This window comes from Emys orbicularis, chromosome 3, assembly GCF_028017835.1.
Source record: "Emys orbicularis isolate rEmyOrb1 chromosome 3, rEmyOrb1.hap1, whole genome shotgun sequence".
Classification (NCBI taxonomy): Eukaryota; Metazoa; Chordata; order Testudines; family Emydidae; genus Emys; species Emys orbicularis.
In genome coordinates this window covers 8,361,614-8,368,619 of record NC_088685.1, presented here as the reverse complement: position 1 = coordinate 8,368,619, position 7,006 = coordinate 8,361,614, and positions in this window count along the sequence as shown.

Here is a 7,006-nt window from a genome sequence, read left to right as displayed (position 1 = left end):
GATGAGCTCTATCCCCTCCCATACCCAGACCCCCCCCCCAAGCCCCAACCACCTTCACCTGGACCCCCTTGCAGAGTCCCATTACCGTTGCACCCAGAACCCCTGCAACAAGCCCCTTGCGCTATGTCAGGATTGGGTGCAGCCTCACTGCTGAGTTCATGTCCAGGGGGGTGGGGAGGGAGCTGCACAGTGGTCTCCTACTTCTGTGCAACCAGTGGCCTGTGCTCCCCATGCTGGAGCCTCCACATTTATTTAACAAATAAAATTTGCAGAATTATAAAATATTGTGTGCAGAATTTTTAATTTTTTTGGTATAGAATGCCCTCAGGAGTAAGAAATGTAACAACTAAACAGGCAGGCTGCTAATGTTCCCATTGTTAGTTAATTGTTCCCATTCTTAGTCAATTAAGGCTCCTTTACCTTGCCAGAGTGGTTAAGGAGCCTTATTGTAAATGACAGTAACGGAATCCTCAGCGAGGAAGGTCTCTGTGCTTTCTCGCTTTTTTTCCTGTGCCAGAGAGGCACAATGGGGTTAGATTACAGCTCAGGATCTATTTTACTTACCCATTTTTAAAAAAACGCAGGACAATGATTAGCAAAACTGCACGATTTTCTTGTGTGAAAGTCTGAGCAATTTAAAGCAACGTTCTACTTTACGGAACACCAAACATCAAAACAAAAGTAATGTAATTTAAATGAAAATCCAGGATTATAACTGGAATGCAGGGTCTTGGTTACCAAGTGTTTGTAACTTAACTTTCATGTGTTTAGGAAATGCTGAACAGTGATTGTGATTTTTTTTTCTCTGTTTGGTAGTTTAAATAAATTACCAAAATAAGTGAAACTGGTGTGATTATATTGCATTATTTTGACAAATAAAATATGCAGATTTTTTCAGAAATTGGCATTTTTTGGCACAGATTTTTGGATTTTTTGGGCGCAGAATTCCCCCAGGAGTAACAATCATAGAAAAGTAGCCCTTTCTGTCAATATACTCTGGGGCAAGCCGGGCCGGTGCCATAATAAGGGTGCCGTCTATTGCTCCACTGCAGTTTGGGAACTCTACTGTTGCAAATCCATTCACTGTGTCTACATAGGTCAGCTACACTGGTATAAGCTAACGTGTTAATTTAAACCAACAGTCATATTGATATAACTTCCCCATGTGGACACACTTATTGCGGAATAATAATGTCCATATAGGGCGTTACACCAGCACTGGTGTAACTGAAAAAAAAACTTTCCCATCCAAACAAGACCTTATGGGTTGTGAACAAGATCACAAATTATGCTTTTATTAGTTTTATTAGTCCACAGTGAGCTTTGTTTTTAAACACACTGCCGAGAGCACAGTCAGGCATGGGGGAGGATTGATGGAATGGAGGTCAGCGTTAGAAGGTTATCAGAAAAGTGTGTTTTAAGTTAGATTTATAAAAAGAGGAAATTAAGGTAGTGCAGCGTACAGGATTTGGGTCTGGAATCCATGCACTGAGGCTGGCATGAGAGAAGGGGTGTGGTCGCTTGTTGGAAAAGAAGGCCAAGAGAGCATCAAGTTGCACCAAGCAGGTAGAGTATTTTATTTTACCGTTATTATTTATTCTTTGTATTGCAGTTGCACCTAGGAGTCTTAGTCGTGGAACAAGACCTCATTTACAAGTGCCCAAGAGGGCATAGTGGCATGTAAAATCCACTGCAGGAGAGTTTCATAGGCTTGTGCAGGAAATACGTTTAGAACTGACACCTCCAGCCCCTTCCCTCTCTCCTCCACATAAAATCATATTTGCAGCTAAACTGTGGTACTGGCCATCAGTTACAACCAAACTAAGGCATTGATCCTGCAGTCCTTACACAGGAACAATTCTCACTGAAGAAAGACTGGAGGATCAGGCTCTTTATTAATTAGGTACAGAATAACATTTACTATGCTGGTGACTAGCAGGCCAGGTTAGGGGATTTTTGAGAGCGGTGGGGCAGTTTTCAGGGAGGGGGAAATTATTTTCCAGCACCCTCTTTGAAATTAGTAATTTGCTGAACACAAGATACCCAACTTCTTGTTTAGAAAGGCTGTAACAGCACAAGAAGAAGGGACACACAAAGGAAAACCTCTTTACTCTATTACTGCTTTAAAAAAAAATGTTTAGTAAATTGTTTTGTCAAATAATTGGAGGAAGGGCCAAGGCCTCATGGGAAAGGTGGATTTTAGAAGTCACTCAGATGCAAAAAGAATTAAATAAATTCAATGAAAGGACCTAGAACTCTGTAAGCTACAGGTCACAATAAATAAATAAATAACCTTCTTCATTATGGTCCCAGTCCATCTCCTGTTAAAACAATGGAAAGAACTTCCATTGGCTTTAATGTTAGCAATATCTTGTTCTAAGGGCTTGTTCCTCAGAGGTCTTGAACTTTAATGGGAGTTGCAGGTATTCAGCTCTTCTTGGGACAAGCTCTTGAATACCAAAACTGACTTGAAACATGCAAGAGTCTTCATCTCATGATGCTTCATTTCTTTTGAACACCATACACTGGTACTTGCTGATGCTAGGTAAGTTTTGTAAAGAACATAACTTTTCCATGGTTAAAAATGTGTATTTTTTGGCTTGGAGGTGGTGAAATATCTTATTTTGCATTTTAGGACTAGATTAGCACCTAGCAAGCAATCAACTGCATTAGGGGCACAGAAAATAGTGAATGATGCATTTATTTCCTAAAGGATAATTAATTTTTTACTTCATGATTTGTGTCAAGCTGCATTTAGATGGAAATTGGAATTCAGGTAAAAATGAACAAAAATGGCATTTTAAAATGACTTTTTAATAGTTAAATAAAATACCTTAAATGTGCTGGGTACCTAAGGAAAAAAAGTTTATCAAAATATCTTTTGCATTTAAAATTCACTGATTTATTAAACAAAGAAAGTATTATCTCTAGTCAGTGAATTGAAGTGATTGATATGGTGACCAGAAACATTCAAGGTTTTAAAACTAGTAGATCTCACACCTAATTTTTATTCATAGATTCGAAAAGGAAAAAAACAAAACAAGTTTTTGTGTTTTTTCAATTCTCAATGGGTTCCTCAACTTTGAATGAACTAGTCATTGAACCGAGCTAGCTGAATAAACTCAAATTAAGGAAACGTTCTCTCTGCACCTGCAGAAGAGGCTAATGCTGTCAAAAGTTGGTTTAGCACTTCATCAAACCTGGTTCCAGCTGCTTAGCTGCCAGTAACTTCCACCAGTTCAGTGGTTTGACTTTCCTTAAAACTAACAGCAAATAGATACTGCTTGAATGTTTGTTTACTTTAAATAATGTTAAATAGGTTATGGTAAATTGACGCTTTAACATTGGTTGTCAATTTCCAAATAGGCATCTTTTTAAAAAGAAAAATGTACTTAATTTGAATTTTTAAAATCTGCAGGGTTTTTTATATCATTGATTTTATCCATCCTGAGTTCTGCTATGTACCACAGTAGGAGCAGACCCTGTAATTGTAAGGAGTGGATGGAGCTGGTTCCCTTATGGGTTTTCTTATTGGCTAGCTCAACCAACGGGCCATTTTTAATCTCTTTATCAAAGATGATACAAGTGCATTCATTTGCTATTTAATAGGTGTTTTCGGCAAATTGGATTGCCACAGTCTTCTGGCAAGTGGCCAGCGTGGCCCTCGGTATCGCAGAGCTTGGGTGTTTCCAGCCTTAGTGGGACAAGTACAGAGATTTGAATGCCTTCTTGGAGCAGCACTAAGGGTATGTCTACAATACAATACAGGGGCATAGCTTACAGCCCTGAAGTTGTGCTGCTTTAGCACTGCAGTGTAGCCACTTGCTACAATGATGGAAGGGGGTGTGCCATTGCTGTAGTTAATCCACACCCTTGAGAAATGATAGCTAAGTCGATGGGGTTGCCAACCCTCCAGGATTTTCCTGCAGTCTCCAGGAATACATCCAACAAAATTGGCAACCCTAAGAAAGAAACGTTCCAAGGACCTAGTGGTGTCTATACTGGGGCTTAGGTGGGCTTAACTATGTCTCTCTGGGGTGTTGATTTTTCACACTCCTGAGTGACGTGACTAGTTCAACCTAAGTTTTAGGTGTAGACCAGGCCTTAGCCTTCATTTGCAAAGACAAATACCATTAATCAAGACAGTTTCTTTAGATTGTAAACTCTGTGGGGCAGGGACTCTCTTACTATGATCTGTTCAGCACCTAGCACAATGGGTCCTGACCGTGGTCAGAGCCTCTAGGCATTATTGGAATACAAACAACAAATATTAGGAATTGCATCTGCAATTTATAATCAAAATATAAACTGAGCATGCGAATACTTGAATCCCAAAAGGGACTGGATCCTGCTTCACAACTTCCCCCACCCCCAAGGCTCATGCATTACCTAAACAGCTGTTTTAGCAGGTGGGATCTCTTTCCTTAGCACTGCAATACTACAGGAAAAAGCCATGTTTAATGTAATCAAGCTCTACATTACAGCCACATGGAAACAGTTTCAGTCAATAAACAACCCCTGCAAGAAGACAGCAAAGCAGCAGAAAAATCAGATACCAATTTAGCCAGGATACTGAAGAGTCACTGGCAGAGCTCAGAGGCTTTTGTTATAAACGTATTTACATCCCGTGAAACAGCACCTAGTTTTGAGTCTCCACTGCCCCTTTTACTCTTCCATAGCTCAGTGAGCCCAAATTGTGGCAGTGAACCCAGCTCTGCGCCTTCTTCTATGTTATTCTCTCCCATACTTGGAACAGCCTCCCACATTCTGTGCATCAAATGCTGTCCCTTTATTATCTTTAAATCTCTCCTCAAAAACCACTTCTACAAAGTGTTTCTGTCTTGATTGCTGCATCTAGTCCCCTCCCAGAAGAACCACTGTCCCATGCACTGTATCTGCTGAAGTTACATTGTTAGATCTTTGGAGCAAGGACATTGGCTTTATACACATTTGATAAATCACTTCAAACATCTACCTGTTGGTGTTTTAATAAAAAAGAAAAACTGCCTTCCAACAATGGCATCAAAGCCAAGCTCAAGACTGGACTCCAGTTCTCATACATGAGTGTGCACCGGTGGAATGTCTCCAGGGGATAACAGGCTCCATCACTCCTGCAGTGTTTCACTCGAGTCAATTCCTACAGCAGGTGTAGGGTCTAGCAGGAGGAGACGTGGGTGTACTCGCCTGGTCACAGCCATCACCAGGAAGGATTCTGAACCAATAATTGGTTTGGGGTGGGAAAGGGAAGATGCATGGCAAACATACTTTCATTGCAAAATCTGACTCCTTGTATTTGCTGGTGGTAAGAGGTGTATTACTAGGAATAAAACAGAATGTACTTGAGTGTGACCAAGGAGTGACACCAACATTTATCAGAATTATATCCATGAAATGAATTGAAAGATAATTCATGGTCCTCCTCAAAAGCAACTACTTGTAAAGATTAGACTGCATTACACCACAGAATTGGAGACCAATCTGGCAGGAGACATATTACAAACAGAAAGCTTTTTGGACACTTGGAGACTGGGCCATTCCTCTTACTAAGAGGAATACATGACTCAAAGCATGAGCAGCTATAAGAGTTATAAATGCAGATGAGTTTTTATTGGCAGAGGGAATCAGGGTTACTGTGAACTCCAGAAGCATAACGAAGAAACGTATCTATTTTTTATCTTGCCTTTGTAATTCTGATAGGAAGTTCAGCTGGAATTTTTATAAGACCCTTAAAAAACCTGAAGAATTGGTTGATCCTTTTAACATAAGGAAGACCTCTATTGTAGTGCAAAAGAGGAAGTGGTGGTTGCCGTTATAGCCAAAAAATAGGAAACGCTGCATTATTGAAGCAGACATTTGTTGGACAGGACATGAAACCAATGTCCTGGTATCTTTTTCATTAAAGATACCCTTGTACTTTGTGGTAGTAGGCGAGGATGAGGAGTGATCTTTGCGCAGGAACTCAAGGCAATTCCGCCTGCACAACCCTCATAATGCAGGGCATAAGTCACCTATTAACTGCCTGACTTTAGGAATAAACTTCCTTTATGGGCAGGTTATTACGTAGTTGTCCACTATGCAGCTTCTTGCAGCTTCCTCTGAAACATATGGTAGTGATCAGCGTCAGAGATGGGACACCGGACTAGACAGGCCATTGGTCTGATCTCATATGGCCACTCTTATTCCAGCTTTACAGATGAGGAATCTAAAGAGTTGGGAGTAAGCTCATATTGTTCCTGGGTCTCAGTCTGGTGTTCTGACCACTAGGTACACTGCCTTTCTAATAAGCATAATAAATCACTATCCTAAAAGTATACAGTGAATATGGTGAATTACTACTAATTGCAAAGTCTGGGGGCACCACAGCCCCATGCAGCACAGGGGTTAAAGACTGCTGATCGATTGAGAAATTTGTTGTTCTGATTTCCTCACCTGTGGCATAAGAATCAAATTAGCTTAAGTAACTGGTTCTTGTCTTATGTAAATAAAAAGTTATGACATTTATCTCACCAGCCTCAAGATATTTCAATTTTGTTTATAACCATGATATTAACATGCACTTCTAACACACCATTCATCCATGGATCTCAAAGCACTTTACAAACCCGAAGCCTCCCAAAAGCCCTGACACAGAGAGGTTAAGTGACTTGCCCCAGATCACAAAGCAAGTCTGTAACACAGCCAAGAATTAGAATTGTGTCCTTACCACTAGGTACAACTTTCTTCCTCAATATCTGACTATTGTTTACATGTTAGAGCTACTGCATGCTGTGAACGCCACTACCCCAATTATAAAACTCTGCCAATATAGCCAGAAAGAGATTGCTAGCAAAAGGTAGAAGCTGTGATCAGAGAAGCTACCGCTCAGACGTACTATCCTGTAAAGAACTGAATAAATATTCATAGCAGGGGCAGCACTGACAGTTCAAGAATGAGCTAAGTGCCTTCTGCTTGGATTACTATCACAGTACTACTGGCAAAGCAAGGAGCAGACTCAGTGCTTGCTTCA